At 48.3% G+C, this 19,006-nt stretch overlaps 9 non-coding genes across 9 annotated transcripts; all 9 read left to right on the top strand.

The window, feature by feature from the left end:
• The first annotated feature begins 1,882 nt into the window (after positions 1–1,882).
• On the top strand, positions 1,883–2,046 carry LOC140390794 (U1 spliceosomal RNA). The gene has a single exon (XR_011934851.1). It is a non-coding gene; the product is annotated as a U1 spliceosomal RNA (small nuclear RNA).
• A 1,917-nt stretch (positions 2,047–3,963) lies between these two features.
• Positions 3,964–4,127, top strand: LOC140390843 (U1 spliceosomal RNA). The gene has a single exon (XR_011934899.1). It is a non-coding gene; the product is annotated as a U1 spliceosomal RNA (small nuclear RNA).
• A 1,921-nt stretch (positions 4,128–6,048) lies between these two features.
• On the top strand, positions 6,049–6,212 carry LOC140390833 (U1 spliceosomal RNA). The gene has a single exon (XR_011934889.1). It is a non-coding gene; the product is annotated as a U1 spliceosomal RNA (small nuclear RNA).
• Positions 6,213–8,148: 1,936 nt separating this feature from the next.
• Positions 8,149–8,312, top strand: LOC140390642 (U1 spliceosomal RNA). Its single transcript, XR_011934701.1, has one exon. It is a non-coding gene; the product is annotated as a U1 spliceosomal RNA (small nuclear RNA).
• A 1,916-nt stretch (positions 8,313–10,228) lies between these two features.
• On the top strand, positions 10,229–10,392 carry LOC140390641 (U1 spliceosomal RNA). Its single transcript, XR_011934700.1, has one exon. It is a non-coding gene; the product is annotated as a U1 spliceosomal RNA (small nuclear RNA).
• Positions 10,393–12,336: 1,944 nt separating this feature from the next.
• On the top strand, positions 12,337–12,500 carry LOC140390851 (U1 spliceosomal RNA). Its single transcript, XR_011934906.1, has one exon. It is a non-coding gene; the product is annotated as a U1 spliceosomal RNA (small nuclear RNA).
• Positions 12,501–14,414: 1,914 nt separating this feature from the next.
• Positions 14,415–14,577, top strand: LOC140390717 (U1 spliceosomal RNA). The gene has a single exon (XR_011934775.1). It is a non-coding gene; the product is annotated as a U1 spliceosomal RNA (small nuclear RNA).
• A 1,944-nt stretch (positions 14,578–16,521) lies between these two features.
• Positions 16,522–16,685, top strand: LOC140390960 (U1 spliceosomal RNA). Its single transcript, XR_011934987.1, has one exon. It is a non-coding gene; the product is annotated as a U1 spliceosomal RNA (small nuclear RNA).
• Positions 16,686–18,607: 1,922 nt separating this feature from the next.
• Positions 18,608–18,771, top strand: LOC140390639 (U1 spliceosomal RNA). The gene has a single exon (XR_011934698.1). It is a non-coding gene; the product is annotated as a U1 spliceosomal RNA (small nuclear RNA).
• The last annotated feature ends 235 nt before the right edge of the window (positions 18,772–19,006 follow it).

Below are 19,006 nucleotides of genomic sequence, written 5' to 3'. Positions count from 1 at the left end.
AACCTGTTGGAAGCATCGCCCGAAAAACCTCTCCAGGAGCCAACAACAGGGTAGCATGGTAACACAGTGGTTAGCATAGAACATGCAGTTCAGAATGAGGCGGTTCAGCCAATCCAGTCTGCACCGACCCACTTCAGCCCTCACTTCTATCCGATCCCATTAACCTCTCCTAAACTTTTTTCGACAATGAGGGCAGTTTAGCATGGCCAGTCCACATAACCTGCACTTCTTTGCACTGTGGGAGGACACCGCAGCACCTGGAGGAAACCCACGCAGACTCCGCACAGACAGTGACCAAGCGGCGAATCGAATCTGGCACCCTGGTGCTGTGAAGCCACGGTGCTATCCACTTCTGCTACCATGCTGCCCTGCAGTTGCTTCACAGCTCCACGATCCCAGGTCCCATTCCCGGCTCTGTGGACTATGCACATTCTCCACGTGTCTGCGTGGCTTTCCTCCGGTTGCTCCCACAAGTCCCCAAAGGCATGCTGATAGGTAATTTGGACATTCTCAATTCTCCCTCTCTGGACCCGAACAGGCGCCGGATTGTGGCGACTAGTTGTTTTTCACAGTAACTTCATTGCAGTGTTAATGTAAGCCTACTTGTGACGATAATCATTGTTTTTATTACAATCAACATCTTTGTGACTCTCAAATCCTCCTCATCAATTTCTTTCTATCCCCGTTGCAGAAATGTTAACTCAGTGTCGGGTGTGTGTGTTGGGTGATTGTGAGTATCAAGAATGAGTGTGTGTGTGTTTTTCGTGGGGGGCTGGTGTGCTGGGTCTGTGCGTGTCAGATGGGTGTGTGCGAAAATGGCACATGGTGCAGTGGTTAGCACTGGGACAACGGCGCTGAGGACCCGGGTTTGAATCCTGGCCCAGGGTCACTGTCCGTGTGGAGTTTGCACATTCTCGCCGTGTCTGCGTGGGTTTCACCCCCACAACCCAAAGATGTGCAGGTTAGGTGGATTGGCCATGCTAAATTGCCCCTTAATTTAAAAAAATAACAAAATGATTGGGTGCTCTAAATTTAAAAGAAAAAAGATGGGTGCAGGAGGGTCGGGGTAGTGTGTCTGTTTAGGGGCGGCATGGTGGCGCAGTGCTTAGCACTGTTCCCTCACGGCGTCGAAGACCAGAGTTCGATCCAGGCCCCGGGTCATTGTCCATGAGGAGTTTGCACATTTCCCTCAGTGTTTGCGTGGGTCTCACCCTCACAACCCAAAGATGTACAGGCTAGGTGGATTGGCCACATCAAATTGCCAATAAATTGGAACATAAAATGAATTGGGTACTCTAAATTTATTTTTAAACAATATAGTGTGTGAGTGTGTGGTGATGCATGTGGGATGGGGTGCGTGCGTGGGGATGGGGGTGGGGAGCATGTCCCCATGAAGATTAACCTGACCCCACCCCCAAATAAACCTGCAAACATGCCTCTCAATAAACTGCTCATGACGCTAAAAAACCTCTCCTAGAGATAACAACCAATATCTTCGTGACTCCAAAAACCTCCTCATCAATCTTTCTATTTCCGTGTCAGAAAAGTTAATTGTTTCCTTGCTGAACAAAGATGGACAGACAAAGTTTTGAGAGAGAAAGTCTTCATTCCGGAAAACGGTCCATCGTTTGACTGACAGGTAGATAAGGGGCGGTTCACTTCCTTTTAAGGCCAATATGCAAATAGCATAGCGGACGTTTTAGGCAATGTGTTTCTTACTAGAGAGGTATATTCGACAATTTGTCAAAATCATACAACAGAACTAGTCTAATTCGGTAGAGATAATTGTAAGTAAAGTGACAGTTTGGCCGTGTAAATGCAGTAAGTGTGAGTGAAAGATGTGATGTGTGGTGTGGACTGGGAGGGTGTACTGTTTTTAAGCATACTTACCTGGCAGGGATGAAACCACGATCAACAAGGTGGTTCGCCCAGGACGAGGCTAGCCCATTGCACTTCGGGTGTGCTGACGCCTGCGATGTCCCCAAATGCGGGATACTCGACTGCAAAATTTGTGGTAGTGGGGGACTGCGTTCGCGCTCTCCTTACGAAACAAAAATAGATTGATCCTTTTCAGATCGAGCAACCTATTGGAAGCATCGCCCGAAAAACCTCTCCAGGAGCCAACAGGGTAGCATGGTAACACAGTGGTTAGCATAGAACATGCAGTTCCGAATGAGGCCGTTCAGCCCATCCAGTCTGCACCGACCCACTTCAGCTCTCACCTCTATCCTATCCCATTAACCTCTCCTAAACTTTTTTCGACAATGAGGGCAGTTTAGCATGGCCAGTCCACATAACCTGCACTTCTTTGCACTGTGGGAGGACACCGCAGCACCTGGAGGAAACCCACGCAGACTCCGCACAGACAGTGACCCCCAGCGGCGAATCGAATCTGGCACCCTGGTGCTGTGAAGCCACGGTGCTATCCACTTCTGCTACCGTGCTGCCCTGCAGTTGCTTCACAGCTCCACGATCCCAGGTCCCATTCCCGGCTCTGTGGACTCTGCACATTCTCCACGTGTCTGCGTGGCTTTCCTCCGGTTGCTCCCACAAGTCCCCAAAGGCATGCTGATAGGTAATTTGGACATTCTCAATTCTCCCGCTCTGTACCCGAACAGGCGCCGGATTGTGGCGAATAGTTGTTTTTCACAGTAACTTCATTGCAGTGTTAATGTAAGCCTACTTGTGACGATAATCATCGTTTTTATTACAATCAACATCTTTGTGACTCTCAAATCTTCCTCATCAATTTCTTTCTATCCCCGTTGCAGAAATGTTAACTCAGTGTCGGGTGTGTGCGTTGGGGTGATTGTGAGTATCAAGAATGAGTGTGCGTCTGTTTTTCGTGGGGGGCTGGTGTGCTGGGTCTGTGCGTGTCAGATGGGTGTGTGCGAAAATGGCACATGGTGCAGTGGTTAGCACTGGGACAACGGCGCTGAGGACCCGGGTTTGAATCCTGGCCCAGGGTCACTGTCCGTGCGGAGTTTGCACATTCTGGCCGTGTCTGCGTGGGTTTCACCCCCACAACCCAAAGATGTGCAGGTTAGGTGGATTGGCCATGCTAAATTGCCCCTTAATTTAAAAAAAATAACAAAATGATTGGGTGCTCTAAATTTAAAAGAAAAAAGATGGGTGCAGGAGGGTCGGGGTAGTGTGTCTGTTTAGGGGCGGCATGGTGGCGCAGTGCTTAGCACTGTTCCCTCACGGCGTCGAAGACCAGAGTTCGATCCAGGCCCCGGGTCATTGTCCATGAGGAGTTTGCACATTTTCCTCAGTGTTTGCGTGGGTCTCACCCTCACAACCCAAAGATGTACAGGCTGGGTGGATTGGCCACATCAAATTGCCAATAAATTGGAACATAAAATGAATTGGGAACTCTAAATTTATTTTTAAACAATATAGTGTGTGAGTGTGTGGTGATGCATGTGGGATGGGGTGCGTGCGTGGGGATGGGGGTGGGGAGCATGTCCCCATGAAGATTAACCTGACCCCACCCCCAAATAAACCTGCAAACATGCCTCTCAATAAACTGCTCATGACGCTAAAAAACCTCTCCTAGAGACAACAACCAATATCTTCGTGACTCCAAAAACCTCCTCATCAATCTTTCTATTTCCGTGTCAGAAAAGTTAATTGTTTCCTTGCTGAACAAAGATGGACAGACAAAGTTTTGAGAGAGAAAGTCTTCATTCCGGAAAACGGTCCATCGTTTGACTGACAGGTAGATAAGGGGCGGTTCACTTCCTTTTAAGGCCAATATGCAAATAGCATAGCGGACGTTTTAGGCAATGTGTTTCTTATAGAGAGGTATATTCGACAATTTGTCAAAATCATACAACAGAACTAGTCTAATTCGGTAGAGATAATTGTAAGTAAAGTGACAGTTTGGCCGTGTAAATGCAGTAAGTGTGAGTGAAAGATGTGATGTGTGGTGTGGACTGGGAGGGTGTACTGTTTTTAATCATGCTTACCTGGCAGGGGTGAAACCATGATCAACAAGGTGGTTCGCTCAGGACGAGGCTAGCCCATTGCACTTCGGGTGTACTAACGCCTGCGATGTCCCCAAATGCGGGATACACGACTGCAAAATTTGTGGTAGTGGGGGACTGCGTTCGCGCTCTCCCCTGATTTACGAAACAAAAATCGATTGATCCTTTTACGATCGAGCAACCTGTTGGAAGCATCGCCCGAAAAACCTCTCCAGGAGCCAACAACAGGGTAGCATGGTAACACAGTGGTTAGCATAGAACATGCAGTTCAGAATGAGGCCGTTCAGCCCATCCAGTCTGCACCGACCCACTTCAGCCCTCACTTCTATCCTATCCCATTAACCTCTCCTAAACTTTTTTCGACAATGAGGGCAGTTTAGCATGGCCAGTCCACATAACCTGCACTTCTTTGCACTGTGGGAGGACACCGCAGCACCTGGAGGAAACCCACGCAGACTCCGCACAGACAGTGACCCAGCGGCGAATCGAATCTGGCACCCTGGTGCTGTGAAGCCACGGTGCTATCCACTTCTGCTACCGTGCTGCCCTGCAGTTGCTTCACAGCTCCACGATCCCAGGTCCCATTCCCGGCTCTGTGGATTCTGCACATTCTCCACGTGTCTGCGTGGCTTTCCTCCGGTTGCTCCCACAAGTCCCCAAAGGCATGCTGATAGGTAATTTGGACATTCTCAATTCTCCCGCTCTGTACCCGAACAGGCGCCGGATTGTGGCGACTAGTTGTTTTTCACAGTAACTTCATTGCAGTGTTAATGTAAGCCTACTTGTGACGATAATCATCGTTTTTATTACAATCAACATCTTTGTGACTCTCAAATCTTCCTCATCAATTTCTTTCTATCCCCGTTGCAGAAATGTTAACTCAGTGTCGGGTGTGTGCGTTGGGGTGATTGTGAGTATCAAGAATGAGTGTGCGTCTGTTTTTCGTGGGGGGCTGGTGTGCTGGGTCTGTGCGTGTCAGATGGGTGTGTGCGAAAATGGCACATGGTGCAGTGGTTAGCACTGGGACAACGGCGCTGAGGACCCGGGTTTGAATCCTGGCCCAGGGTCACTGTCCGTGCGGAGTTTGCACATTCTGGCCGTGTCTGCGTGGGTTTCACCCCCACAACCCAAAGATGTGCAGGTTAGGTGGATTGGCCATGCTAAATTGCCCCTTAATTTAAAAAAAATAACAAAATGATTGGGTGCTCTAAATTTAAAAGAAAAAAGATGGGTGCAGGAGGGTCGGGGTAGTGTGTCTGTTTAGGGGCATGGTGGCGCAGTGCTTAGCACTGTTCCCTCACGGCGTCGAAGACCAGAGTTCGATCCAGGCCCCGGGTCATTGTCCATGAGGAGTTTGCACATTTTCCTCAGTGTTTGCGTGTGTCTCACCCTCACAACCCAAAGATGTACAGGCTGGGTGGATTGGCCACATCAAATTGCCAATAAATTGGAACATAAAATGAATTGGGAACTCTAAATTTATTTTTAAACAATATAGTGTGTGAGTGTGTGGTGATGCATGTGGGATGGGGTGCGTGCGTGGGGATGGGGATGGGGAGCATGTCCCCATGAACATTAACCTGACCTTGCCCCCAAATAAACCTGCAAACATGCCTCTCAATAAACTGCTCATGACGCTAAAAAACCTCTCCTAGAGACAACAACCAATATCTTCGTGACTCCAAAAACTTCCTCATCAATCTTTCTATTTCCGTGTCAGAAACGTTAATTGTTTCCTTGCTGAATAAAGATGGACAGACAAAGTTTTGAGAGAGATAGTCTTCATTCCGGAAAACGGTCCATCGTTTGACTGATAGGTAGATAAGGGGCGGTTCACTTCCTTTTAAGGCCAATATGCAAATAGCATAGCGGACGTTTTAGGCAATGTGTTTCTTATAGAGAGGTATATTCGACAATTTGTCAAAATCATACAACAGAACTAGTCTAATTCGGTAGAGATAATTGGAAGTAAAGTGACACTTTGGCCGTGTAAATGCAGTCAGTGTGAGTGAAAGATGTGATGTGTGGTGTGGACTGGGAGGGTGTACTTTTTTTAAGCATATTTACCTGGCAGGGGTGAAACCATCATCAACAAGGTGGTTCGCCCAGGACGAGGCTAGCCCAGTGCACTTCGGGTGTGATGACGCCTGCGATATCCCCAAATGCGGGATACTCGACTGCAAAATTTGTGGTAGTGGGGGACTGCGTTCGCGCTCTCCCCTGATTTACGAAACTAAACTGGATTGATCCTTTTCTGGTCGAGCAACTTGTTGGAAACATCGCTCTAAAAACCTCTCCCGGAGCCAACAACAGGAGAGCATGGTAACACAGTGGTTAGCACAGAACATACAGTGCAGAATGAGGCCGTTCAGCCCATCCAGTCTGCACCGTCTCACTTCAGCCCTCACTTCCATCCTATCCCTTAACCCATTAACCTCTCCTAAACTTTTTTCGACAATGAGGGCAGTTTAGCATAGCCAGTCCACATAACCTGCACCTCTTTGCACTGTGGGAGGACACCGCAGCACCTGGAGGAAACCTACGCAGACTCCGCACAGACAGTGACCCAGCAGCGAATCGAATCTGGCACCGTGGCGCTGTGAAGCCACCGTGCTTTCCACTTCTGCTACCCTGCTGTTGCTTCACAGCTCCACGATCCCAGGTCCCATTCCCGGTTCTGTGGACTCTGCACATTCTCTGCGTGGCTTTCCTCCGGTTGCTCCCACAAGTCCCCAAAGGCATGCTGATAGGTAATTTGGACATTCTCAATTCTCCCGCTCTGTACCCGAACAGGCGCCGGATTGTGGCGACTAGTTGTTTTTCACAGTCACTTCATTGCAGTGTTAATGTAAGCCTACTTGTGACGATAATCATTGTTATTATTACAATCAACATTCATGTGACTCGCAAATCCTCCTCATCAATTTCTTTCTATCCCCGTTGAGGAAATGTTAACTCTGTGTCGGGTGTGTGTGTGTCAGAGGTGTGTGTGTGCGTTGGGGTGATTGTGAGTATCAAGAATGAGTGTGCGTGTGTTTTCGTGGGGGGCTGGTGTGCTGGGTCTGTGCGTGTCAGATGGGTGTGTGCGAAAATGGCACATGGTGCAGTGGTTAGCACTGGGACAACGGCGCTGAGGACCCGGGTTTGAATCCTGGCCCAGGGTCACTGTCCGTGTGGAGTTTGCACATTCTCGCCGTGTCTGCGTGGGTTTCACCCCCACAACCCAAAGATGTGCAGGTTTGGTGGATTGGCCATGCTAAATTGCCCCTTAATTAAAAAAAAATAACAAAATGATTGGGTGCTCTAAATTTAAAAGAAAAAAGATGGGTGTAGGAGTGTCGGGGTAGTGTGTCTGTTTAGGGGCGGCATGGTGGCGCAGTGCGTAGCACTGTTCCCTCACGGCGTCGAAGACTAGAGTTCGATCCAGGACCCAGGTCATTGTCCATGAGGAGTTTGCACATTTTCCTCAGTGTTTGCGTGGGTCTCACCCTCACAACCCAAAGATGTACAGGCTAGGTGGATTGGCCACATCAAATTGCCAATAAATTGGAACATAAAATGAATTGGGTATTCTAAATTTCATTTTTAAACAATATAGTGTGTGAGTGTGTGGTGATGCATGTGGGATGGGGTGCATGCGTGGGGATGGGGGTGGGGAGCATGTCCCCATGAAGATTAACCTGACCCCACCCCCAAATAAACCTGCAAACATGCCTCTCAATAAACTGCTCATGACGCTAAAAAACCTCTCCTAGAGACAACAACCAATATCTTCGTGACTCCAAAAACCTCCTCATCAATCTTTCTATTTCCGTGTCAGAAAAGTTAATTGTTTCCTTGCTGAACAAAGATGGACAGACAAAGTTTTGAGAGAGAAAGTCTTCATTCCGGAAAACGGTCCATCGTTTGACTGACAGGTAGATAAGGGGCGGTTCACTTCCTTTTAAGGCCAATATGCAAATAGCATAGCGGGTGTTTTAGGCAATGTGTTTCTTATAGAGAGGTATGTTCGACAATTTGTCAAAATCATTCAACAGAACTAGTCTAATTCGGTAGAGATAATTGTAAGTAAAGTGACAGTTTGGCCGTGTAAATGCAGTAAGTGTGAGTGAAAGATGTGATGTGTGGTGTGGACTGGGAGGGTGTACTGTTTTTAAGCATACTTACCTGGCAGGGGTGAAACCATGATCAACAAGGTGGTTCGCCCAGGACGAGGCTAGCCCATTGCACTTCGGGTGTGCTGACGCCTGCGATGTCCCCAAATGCGGGATACTCGACTGCAAAATTTGTGGTAGTGGGGGACTGCGTTCGCGCTCTCCCCTGATTTACGAAACAAAAATAGATTGATCCTTTTCAGATCGAGCAACCTGTTGGAAGCATCGCCCTGAAAACCTCTCCAGGAGCCAACAACAGGGTAGCATGGTAACACAGTGGTTAGCATAGAACATGCAGTTCAGAATGAGGCCGTTCAGCCCATCCAGTCTGCACCGACCCACTTCAGCCCTCACTTCTATCCTATCCCATTAACCTCTCCTAAACTTTTTTCGACAATGAGGGCAGGTTAGCATGGCCAGTCCACATAACCTGCACTTCTTTGCACTGTGGGAGGACACCGCAGCACCTGGAGGAAACCCACGCAGACTCCGCACAGACAGTGACCCAGCGGCGAATCGAATCTGGCACCCTGGTGCTGTGAAGCCACGGTGCTATCCACTTCTGCTACCGTGCTGCCCTGCAGTTGCTTCACAGCTCCACGATCCCAGGTCCCATTCCCGGCTCTGTGGACTCTGCACATTCTCCACGTGTCTGCGTGGCTTTCCTCCGGTTGCTCCCACAAGTCCCCAAAGGCATGCTGATAGGTAATTTGGACATTCTCAATTCTCCCGCTCTGTACCCGAACAGGCGCCGGATTGTGGCGACTAGTTGTTTTTCACAGTAACTTCATTGCAGTGTTAATGTAAGCCTACTTGTGACGATAATCATTGTTTTTATTACAATCAACATCTTTGTGACTCTCAAATCCTCCTCATCAATTTCTTTCTATCCCCGTTGCAGAAATGTTAACTCAGTGTCGGGTGTGTGTGTTGGGTGATTGTGAGTATCAAGAATGAGTGTGTGTGTGTTTTTCGTGGGGGGCTGGTGTGCTGGGTCTGTGCGTGTCAGATGGGTGTGTGCGAAAGTGGCACATGGTGCAATGGTTAGCACTGGGACAACGGCGCTGAGGACCCGGGTTTGAATCCTGGCCCAGGGTCACTGTCCGTGTGGAGTTTGCACATTCTCGCCGTGTCTGCGTGGGTTTCACCCCCACAACCCAAAGATGTGCAGGTTAGGTGGATTGGCCATGCTAAATTGCCCCTTAATTTAAAAAAATAACAAAATGATTGGGTGCTCTAAATTTAAAAGAAAAAAGATGGGTGCAGGAGGGTCGGGGTAGTGTGTCTGTTTAGGGGCGGCATGGTGGCGCAGTGCTTAGCACTGTTCCCTCACGGCGTCGAAGACCAGAGTTCGATCCAGGCCCCGGGTCATTGTCCATGAGGAGTTTGCACATTTTCCTCAGTGTTTGCGTGGGTCTCACCCTCACAACCCAAAGATGTACAGGCTAGGTGGATTGGCCACATCAAATTGCCAATAAATTGGAACATAAAATGAATTGGGTACTCTAAATTTATTTTTAAACAATATAGTGTGTGAGTGTGTGGTGATGCATGTGGGATGGGGTGCGTGCATGGGGGTGGGGAGCATGTCCCCATGAAGATTAACCTGACCCCGCCCCCAAATAAACCTGCAAACATGCCTCTCAATAAACTGCTCATGACGCTAAAAAACCTCTCCTAGAGACAACAACCAATATCTTCGTGACTCCAAAAACCTCCTCATCAATCTTTCTATTTCTGTGTCAGAAAAGTTAATTGTTTCCTTGCTGAATAAAGATGGACAGACAAAGTTTTGAGAGAGATAGTCTTCATTCCGGAAAACGGTCCATCGTTTGACTGATAGGTAGATAAGGGGCGGTTCACTTCCTTTTCAGGCCAATATGCAAATAGCATAGCGGACGTTTTAGGCAATGTGTTTCTTATAGAGAGGTATATTCGACAATTTGTCAAAATCATACAACAGAACTAGTCTAATTCGGTAGAGATAATTGTAAGTAAAGTGACAGTTTGGCCGTGTAAATGCAGTAAGTGTGAGTGAAAGATGTGATGTGTGGTGTGGACTGGGAGGGTGTACTGTTTTTAAGCATACTTACCTGGCAGGGGTGAAACCATGATCAACAAGGTGGTTCGCCCAGGACGAGGCTAGCCCATTGCACTTCGGGTGTGCTGACGCCTGCGATGTCCCCAAATGCGGGATACTCGACTGCAAAATTTGTGGTAGTGGGGGACTGCGTTCGCGCTCTCCCCTGATTTACGGAACTAAAATAGATTGATCCTTTTCTGGTCGAGCAACATGTTGGAAAGATCGCTCTAAAAACCTCTCCCGGAGCCAACAACAGGAGAGCATGGTAACACAGTGGTTAGCACGGAACATACAGTGCAGAATGAGGCCGTTCAGCCCATCCAGTCTGCACCGTCTCACTTCAGCCCTCACTTCTATCCTATCCCCTTAACCCATTAACCTCTCCTAAACTTTTTTCGACAATGAGGGCAGTTTAGCATAGCCAGTCCACATAACCAGCACCTCTTTGCACTGTGGGAGGACACCGCAGCACCTGGAGGAAACCCACGCAGACTCCGCACAGACAGTGACCCAGCAGCGAATCGAATCTGGCACCGTGGCGCTGTGAAGCCACCGTGCTATCCACTTCTGCTACCCTGCTGCCCTGCTGTTGCTTCACAGCTCCACGATCCCCGGTCCCATTCCCGGCTCTGTGGACTCTGCACATTCTCTGCGTGGCTTTCCTCCGGTTGCTCCCACAAGTCCCCAAAGGCATGCTGATAGGTAATTTGGACATTCTCAATTCTCCCGCTCTGTACCCGAACAGGCGCCGGATTTTGGCGACTAGTTGTTTTTCACAGTCACTTCATTGCAGTGTTAATGTAAGCCTACTTGTGACGATAATCATTGTTATTATTACAATCAACATTTATGTGACTCGCAAATCCTCCTCATCAATTTCTTTCTATCCCCGTTGAGGAAATGTTAACTCTGTGTCGGGTGTGTGTGTGTCAGAGGTGTGTGTGTGCGTTGGGGTGATTGTGAGTATCAAGAATGAGTGTGCGTGTGTTTTTCGTGGGGGGCTGGTGTGCTGGGTCTGTGCGTGTCAGATGGGTGTGTGCGAAAACGGCACATGGTGCAGTGGTTAGCACTGGGACAACGGCGCTGAGGACCCGGGTTTGAATCCTGGCCCAGGGTCACTGTCCGTGTGGAGTTTGCACATTCTCGCCGTGTCTGCGTGGGTTTCACCCCCACAACCCAAAGATGTGCAGGTTAGGTGGATTGGCCATGCTAAATTGCCCCTTAATTTAAAAAAATAACAAAATGATTGGGTGCTCTAAATTTAAAAGAAAAAAGATGGGTGTAGGAGTGTCGGGGTAGTGTGTCTGTTTAGGGGCGGCATGGTGGCGCAGTGCTTAGCACTGTTCCCTCACGGCGTCGAAGACCAGAGTTCGATCCAGGCCCCGGGTCATTGTCCATGAGGAGTTTGCACATTTTCCTCAGTGTTTGCGTGGGTCTCACCCTCACAACCCAAAGATGTACAGGCTAGGTGGATTGGCCACATCAAATTGCCAATAAATTGGAACATAAAATGAATTGGGTACTCTAAATTTATTTTTAAACAATATAGTGTGTGAGTGTGTGGTGATGCATGTGGGATGGGGTGCGTGCGTGGGGATGGGGGTGGGGAGCATGTCCCCATGAAGATTAACCTGACCCCACCCCCAAATAAACCTGCAAACATGCCTCTCAATAAACTGCTCATGACGCTAAAAAACCTCTCCTAGAGACAACAACCAACATCTTCGTGACTCCAAAAACCTCCTCATCAATCTTTCTATTTCCGTGTCAGAAAAGTTAATTGTTTCCTTGCTGAACAAAGATGGACAGACAAAGTTTTGAGAGAGAAAGTCTTCATTCCGGAAAACGGTCCATCGTTTGACTGACAGGTAGATAAGGGGCGGTTCACTTCCTTTTAAGGCCAATATGCAAATAGCATAGCGGACGTTTTAGGCAATGTGTTTCTTATAGAGAGGTATGTTCGACAATTTGTCAAAATCATACAACAGAACTAGTCTAATTCGGTAGAGATAATTGTAAGTAAAGTGACAGTTTGGCCGTGTAAATGCAGTAAGTGTGAGTGAAAGATGTGATGTGTGGTGTGGACTGGGAGGGTGTACTGTTTTTAAGCATACTTACTTGGCAGGGGTGAAACCATGATCAAAAAGGTGGTTCGCCCAGGACGAGGCTAGCCCATTGCACTTCGGGTGTTGTGACGCCTGCGATGTCCCCAAATGCGGGATACTCGACTGCAAAATTTGTGGTAGTGGGGTACTGCGTTTGTGCTCTCCCCTGATTTACGAAACAAAAATAGATTGATCCTTTTCAGATCGAGCAACCTGTTGGAAGCATCGCCCTAAAAACCTCTCCAGGAGCCAACAACAGGGTAGCATGGTAACACAGTGGTTAGCATAGAACATGCAGTTCAGAATGAGGCCGTTCAGCCCATCCAGTCTGCACCGACCCACTTCAGCCCTCACTTCTATCCTATCCCATTAACCTCTCCTAAACTTTTTTCGACAATGAGGGCAGTTTAGCATGGCCAGTCCACATAACCTGCACTTCTTTGCACTGTGGGAGGACACCGCAGCACCTGGAGGAAACCCACGCAGACTCCGCACAGACAGTGACCCAGCAGCGAATCGAATCTGGCACCGTGGCGCTGTGAAGCCACCGTGCTATCCACTTCTGCTACCCTGCTGCCCTGCTGTTGCTTCACAGCTCCACGATCCCAGGTCCCATTCCCGGCTCTGTGGACTCTGCACATTCTCTGCGTGGCTTTCCTCCGGTTGCTCCCACAAGTCCCCAAAGGCATGCTGATAGGTAATTTGGACATTCTCAATTCTCCCGCTCTGTACCCGAACAGGCGCCGGATTGTGGCGACTAGTTGTTTTTCACAGTAACTTCATTGCAGTGTTAATGTAAGCCTACTTGTGACGATAATCATTGTTTTTATTACAATCAACATCTTTGTGACTCTCAAATCCTCCTCATCAATTTCTTTCTATCCCCGTTGCAGAAATGTTAACTCAGTGTCGGGTGTGTGTGTTGGGTGATTGTGAGTATCAAGAATGAGTGTGTGTGTGTTTTTCGTGGGGGGCTGGTGTGCTGGGTCTGTGCGTGTCAGATGGGTGTGTGCGAAAGTGGCACATGGTGCAGTGGTTAGCACTGGGACAACGGCGCTGAGGACCCGGGTTTGAATCCTGGCCCAGGCTCACTGTCCGTGTGGAGTTTGCACATTCTCGCCGTGTCTGCGTGGGTTTCACCCCCACAACCCAAAGATGTGCAGGTTAGGTGGATTGGCCATGCTAAATTGCCCCTTAATTTAAAAAAATAACAAAATGATTGGGTGCTCTAAATTTAAAAGAAAAAAGATGGGTGCAGGAGGGTCGGGGTAGTGTGTCTGTTTAGGGGCGGCATGGTGGCGCAGTGCTTAGCACTGTTCCCTCACGGCGTCGAAGACCAGAGTTCGATCCAGGCCCCGGGTCATTGTCCATGAGGAGTTTGCACATTTCCCTCAGTGTTTGCGTGGGTCTCACCCTCACAACCCAAAGATGTACAGGCTAGGTGGATTGGCCACATCAAATTGCCAATAAATTGGAACATAAAATGAATTGGGTACTCTAAATTTATTTTTAAACAATATAGTGTGTGAGTGTGTGGTGATGCATGTGGGATGGGGTGCGTGCGTGGGGATGGGGGTGGGGAGCATGTCCCCATGAAGATTAACCTGACCCCGCCCCCAAATAAACCTGCAAACATGCCTCTCAATAAACTGCTCATGACGCTAAAAAACCTCTCCTAGAGACAACAACCAATATCTTCGTGACTCCAAAAACCTCCTCATCAATCTTTCTATTTCTGTGTCAGAAAAGTTAATTGTTTCCTTGCTGAATAAAGATGGACAGACAAAGTTTTGAGAGAGATAGTCTTCATTCCGGAAAACGGTCCATCGTTTGACTGATAGGTAGATAAGGGGCGGTTCACTTCCTTTTCAGGCCAATATGCAAATAGCATAGCGGACGTTTTAGGCAATGTGTTTCTTATAGAGAGGTATATTCGACAATTTGTCAAAATCATACAACAGAACTAGTCTAATTCGGTAGAGATAATTGTAAGTAAAGTGACAGTTTGGCCGTGTAAATGCAGTAAGTGTGAGTGAAAGATGTGATGTGTGGTGTGGACTGGGAGGGTGTACTGTTTTTAAGCATACTTACCTGGCAGGGGTGAAACCATGATCAACAAGGTGGTTCGCCCAGGACGAGGCTAGCCCATTGCACTTCGGGTGTGCTGACGCCTGCGATGTCCCCAAATGCGGGATACTCGACTGCAAAATTTGTGGTAGTGGGGACTGCGTTCGCGCTCTCCCCTGATTTACGGAACTAAAATAGATTGATCCTTTTCTGGTCGAGCAACATGTTGGAAAGATCGCTCTAAAAACCTCTCCCGGAGCCAACAACAGGAGAGCATGGTAACACAGTGGTTAGCACAGAACATACAGTGCAGAATGAGGCCGTTCAGCCCATCCAGTCTGCACCGTCTCACTTCAGCCCTCACTTCTATCCTATCCCCTTAACCCATTAACCTCTCCTAAACTTTTTTCGACAATGAGGGCAGTTTAGCATAGCCAGTCCACATAACCAGCACCTCTTTGCACTGTGGGAGGACACCGCAGCACCTGGAGGAAACCCACGCAGACTCCGCACAGACAGTGACCCAGCAGCGAATCGAATCTGGCACCGTGGCGCTGTGAAGCCACCGTGCTATCCACTTCTGCTACCCTGCTGCCCTGCTGTTGCTTCACAGCTCCACGATCCCAGGTCCCATTCCCGGCTCTGTGGACTCTGCACATTCTCTGCGTGGCTTTCCTCCGGTTGCTCCCACAAGTCCCCAAAGGCATGCTGATAGGTAATTTGGACATTCTCAATTCTCCCGCTCTGTACCCGAACAGGCGCCGGATTTTGGCGACTAGTTGTTTTTCACAGTCACTTCATTGCAGTGTTAATGTAAGCCTACTTGTGACGATAATCATTGTTATTATTACAATCAACATTTATGTGACTCGCAAATCCTCCTCATCAATTTCTTTCTATCCCCGTTGAGGAAATGTTAACTCTGTGTCGGGTTTGTGTGTGTCAGAGGTGTGTGTGTGCGTTGGGGTGATTGTGAGTATCAAGAATGAGTGTGCGTGTGTTTTTCGTGGGGGGCTGGTGTGCTGGGTCTGTGCGTGTCAGATGGGTGTGTGCGAAAATGGCACATGGTGCAGTGGTTAGCACTGGGACAACGGCGCTGAGGACCCGGGTTTGAATCCTGGCCCAGGGTCACTGTCCGTGTGGAGTTTGCACATTCTCGCCGTGTCTGCGTGGGTTTCACCCCCACAACCCAAAGATGTGCAGGTTAGGTGGATTGGCCATGCTAAATTGCCCCTTAATTTAAAAAAATAACAAAATGATTGGGTGCTCTAAATTTAAAAGAAAAAAGATGGGTGTAGGAGTGTCGGGGTAGTGTGTCTGTTTAGGGGCGGCATGGTGGCGCAGTGCTTAGCACTGTTCCCTCACGGCGTCGAAGACTAGAGTTCGATCCAGGACCCAGGTCATTGTCCATGAGGAGTTTGCACATTTTCCTCAGTGTTTGCGTGGGTCTCACCCTCACAACCCAAAGATGTACAGGCTAGGTGGATTGGCCACATCAAATTGCCAATAAATTGGAACATAAAATGAATTGGGTACTCTAAATTTATTTTTAAACAATATAGTGTGTGAGTGTGTGGTGATGCATGTGGGATGGGGTGCGTGCGTGGGGATGGGGGTGGGGAGCATGTCCCCATGAAGATTAACCTGACCCCACCCCCAAATAAACCTGCAAACATGCCTCTCAATAAACTGCCCATGACGCTAAAAAACCTCTCCTAGAGACAACAACCAATATATTCGTGACTCCAAAAACCTCCTCATCAATCTTTCTATTTCCGTGTCAGAAAAGTTAATTGTTTCCTTGCTGAACAAAGATGGACAGACAAAGTTTTGAGAGAGAAAGTCTTCATTCCGGAAAACGGTCCATCGTTTGACTGACAGGTAGATAAGGGGCGGTTCACTTCCTTTTAAGGCCAATATGCAAATAGCATGGCGGACGTTTTAGGCAATGTGTTTCTTATAGAGAGGTATGTTCGACAATTTGTCAAAATCATTCAACAGAACTAGTCTAATTCGGTAGAGATAATTGTAAGTAAAGTGACAGTTTGGCCGTGTAAATGCAGTAAGTGTGAGTGAAAGATGTGATGTGTGGTGTGGACTGGGAGGGTGTACTGTTTTTAAGCATACTTACCTGGCAGGGGTGAAACCATGATCAAAAAGGTGGTTCGCCCAGGACGAGGCTAGCCCATTGCACTTCGGGTGTGCTGACGCCTGCGATGTCCCCAAATGCGGGATACTCGACTGCAAAATTTGTGGTAGTGGGGGACTGCGTTCGCGCTCTCCCCTGATTTACGAAACAAAAATAGATTGATCCTTTTCAGATCGAGCAACCTGTTGGAAGCATCGCCCTGAAAACCTCTCCAGGAGCCAACAACAGGGTAGCATGGTAACACAGTGGTTAGCATAGAACATGCAGTTCAGAATGAGGCCGTTCAGCCCATCCAGTTTGCACCGACCCACTTCAGCCCTCACTTCTATCCTATCCCATTAACCTCTCCTAAACTTTTTTCGACAATGAGGGCAGGTTAGCATGGCCAGTCCACATAACCTGCACTTCTTTGCACTGTGGGAGGACACCGCAGCACCTGGAGGAAACCCACGCAGACTCCGCACAGACAGTGACCCAGCGGCGAATCGAATCTGGCACCCTGGTGCTGTGAAGCCACGGTGCTATCCACTTCTGCTACCGTGCTGCCCTGCAGTTGCTTCACAGCTCCACGATCCCAGGTCCCATTCCCGGCTCTGTGGACTCTGCACATTCTCCACGTGTCTGCGTGGCTTTCCTCCGGTTGCTCCCACAAGTCCCCAAAGGCATGCTGATAGGTAATTTGGACATTCTCAATTCTCCCGCTCTGTACCCGAACAGGCGCCGGATTGTGGCAACTAGTTGTTTTTCACAGTAACTTCATTGCAGTGTTAATGTAAGCCTACTTGTGACGATAATCATTGTTTTTATTACAATCAACATCTTTGTGACTCTCAAATCCTCCTCATCAATTTCTTTCTATCCCCGTTGCAGAAATGTTAACTCAGTGTCGGGTGTGTGTGTTGGGTGATTGTGAGTATCAAGAATGAGTGTGTGTGTGTTTTTCGTGGGGGGCTGGTGTGCTGGGTCTGTGCGTGTCAGATGGGTGTGTGCGAAAGTGGCACATGGTGCAATGGTTAGCACTGGGACAACGGCGCTGAGGACCCGGGTTTGAATGCTGGCCCAGGGTCACTGTCCGTGTGGAGTTTGCACATTCTCGCCGTGTCTGCGTGGGTTTCACCCCCACAACCCAAAGATGTGCAGGTTAGGTGGATTGGCCATGCTAAATTGCCCCTTAATTTAAAAAAATAACAAAATGATTGGGTGCTCTAAATTTAAAAGAAAAAAGATGGGTGCAGGAGGGTCGGGGTAGTGTGTCTGTTTAGGGGCGGCATGGTGGCGCAGTGCTTAGCACTGTTCCCTCACGGCGTCGAAGACCAGAGTTCGATCCAGGCCCCGGGTCATTGTCCATGAGGAGTTTGCACATTTTCCTCAGTGTTTGCGTGGGTCTCACCCTCACAACCCAAAGATGTACAGGCTAGGTGGATTGGCCACATCAAATTGCCAATAAATTGGAACATAAAATGAATTGGGTACTCTAAATTTATTTTTAAACAATATAGTGTGTGAGTGTGTGGTGATGCATGTGGGATGGGGTGCGTGCGTGGGGATGGGGGTGGGGAGCATGTCCCCATGAAGATTAACCTGACCCCGCCCCCAAATAAACCTGCAAACATGCCTCTCAATAAACTGCTCATGACGCTAAAAAACCTCTCCTAGAGACAACAACCAATATCTTCGTGACTCCAAAAACCTCCTCATCAATCTTTCTATTTCTGTGTCAGAAAAGTTAATTGTTTCCTTGCTGAATAAAGATGGACAGACAAAGTTTTGAGAGAGATAGTCTTCATTCCGGAAAACGGTCCATCGTTTGACTGATAGGTAGATAAGGGGCGGTTCACTTCCTTTTCAGGCCAATATGCAAATAGCATAGCGGACGTTTTAGGCAATGTGTTTCTTATAGAGAGGTATATTCGACAATTTGTCAAAATCATACAACAGAACTAGTCTAATTCGGTAGAGATAATTGTAAGTAAAGTGACAGTTTGGCCGTGTAAATGCAGTAAGTGTGAGTGAAAGATGTGATGTGTGGTGTGGACTGGGAGGGTGTACTGTTTTTAAGCATACTTACCTGGCAGGGGTGAAACCATGATCAACAAGGTGGTTCGCCCAGGACGAGGCTAGCCCATTGCACTTCGGGTGTGCTGACGCCTGCGATGTCCCCAAATGCGGGATACTCGACTGCAAAATTTGTGGTAGTGGGGGACTGCGTTCGCGCTCTCCCCTGATTTACGGAACTAAAATAGATTGATCCTTTTCTGGTCGAGCAACGTTGGAAAGATCGCTCTAAAAGCCTCTCCCGGAGCCAACAACAGGAGAGCATGGTAACACAGTGGTTAGCACAGAACATACAGTGCAGAATGAGGCCGTTCAGCCCATCCAGTCTGCACCGTCTCACTTCAGCACTCACTTCTATCCTATCCCCTTAACCCATTAACCTCTCCTAAACTTTTTTCGACAAT

This window comes from Scyliorhinus torazame, chromosome 14, assembly GCF_047496885.1.
Source record: "Scyliorhinus torazame isolate Kashiwa2021f chromosome 14, sScyTor2.1, whole genome shotgun sequence".
In the NCBI taxonomy this organism is placed as follows: Eukaryota; Metazoa; Chordata; class Chondrichthyes; order Carcharhiniformes; family Scyliorhinidae; genus Scyliorhinus; species Scyliorhinus torazame.
Note: the sequence above shows the minus strand (reverse complement) of the source record. Positions and strands in the feature narration are given on the sequence as shown.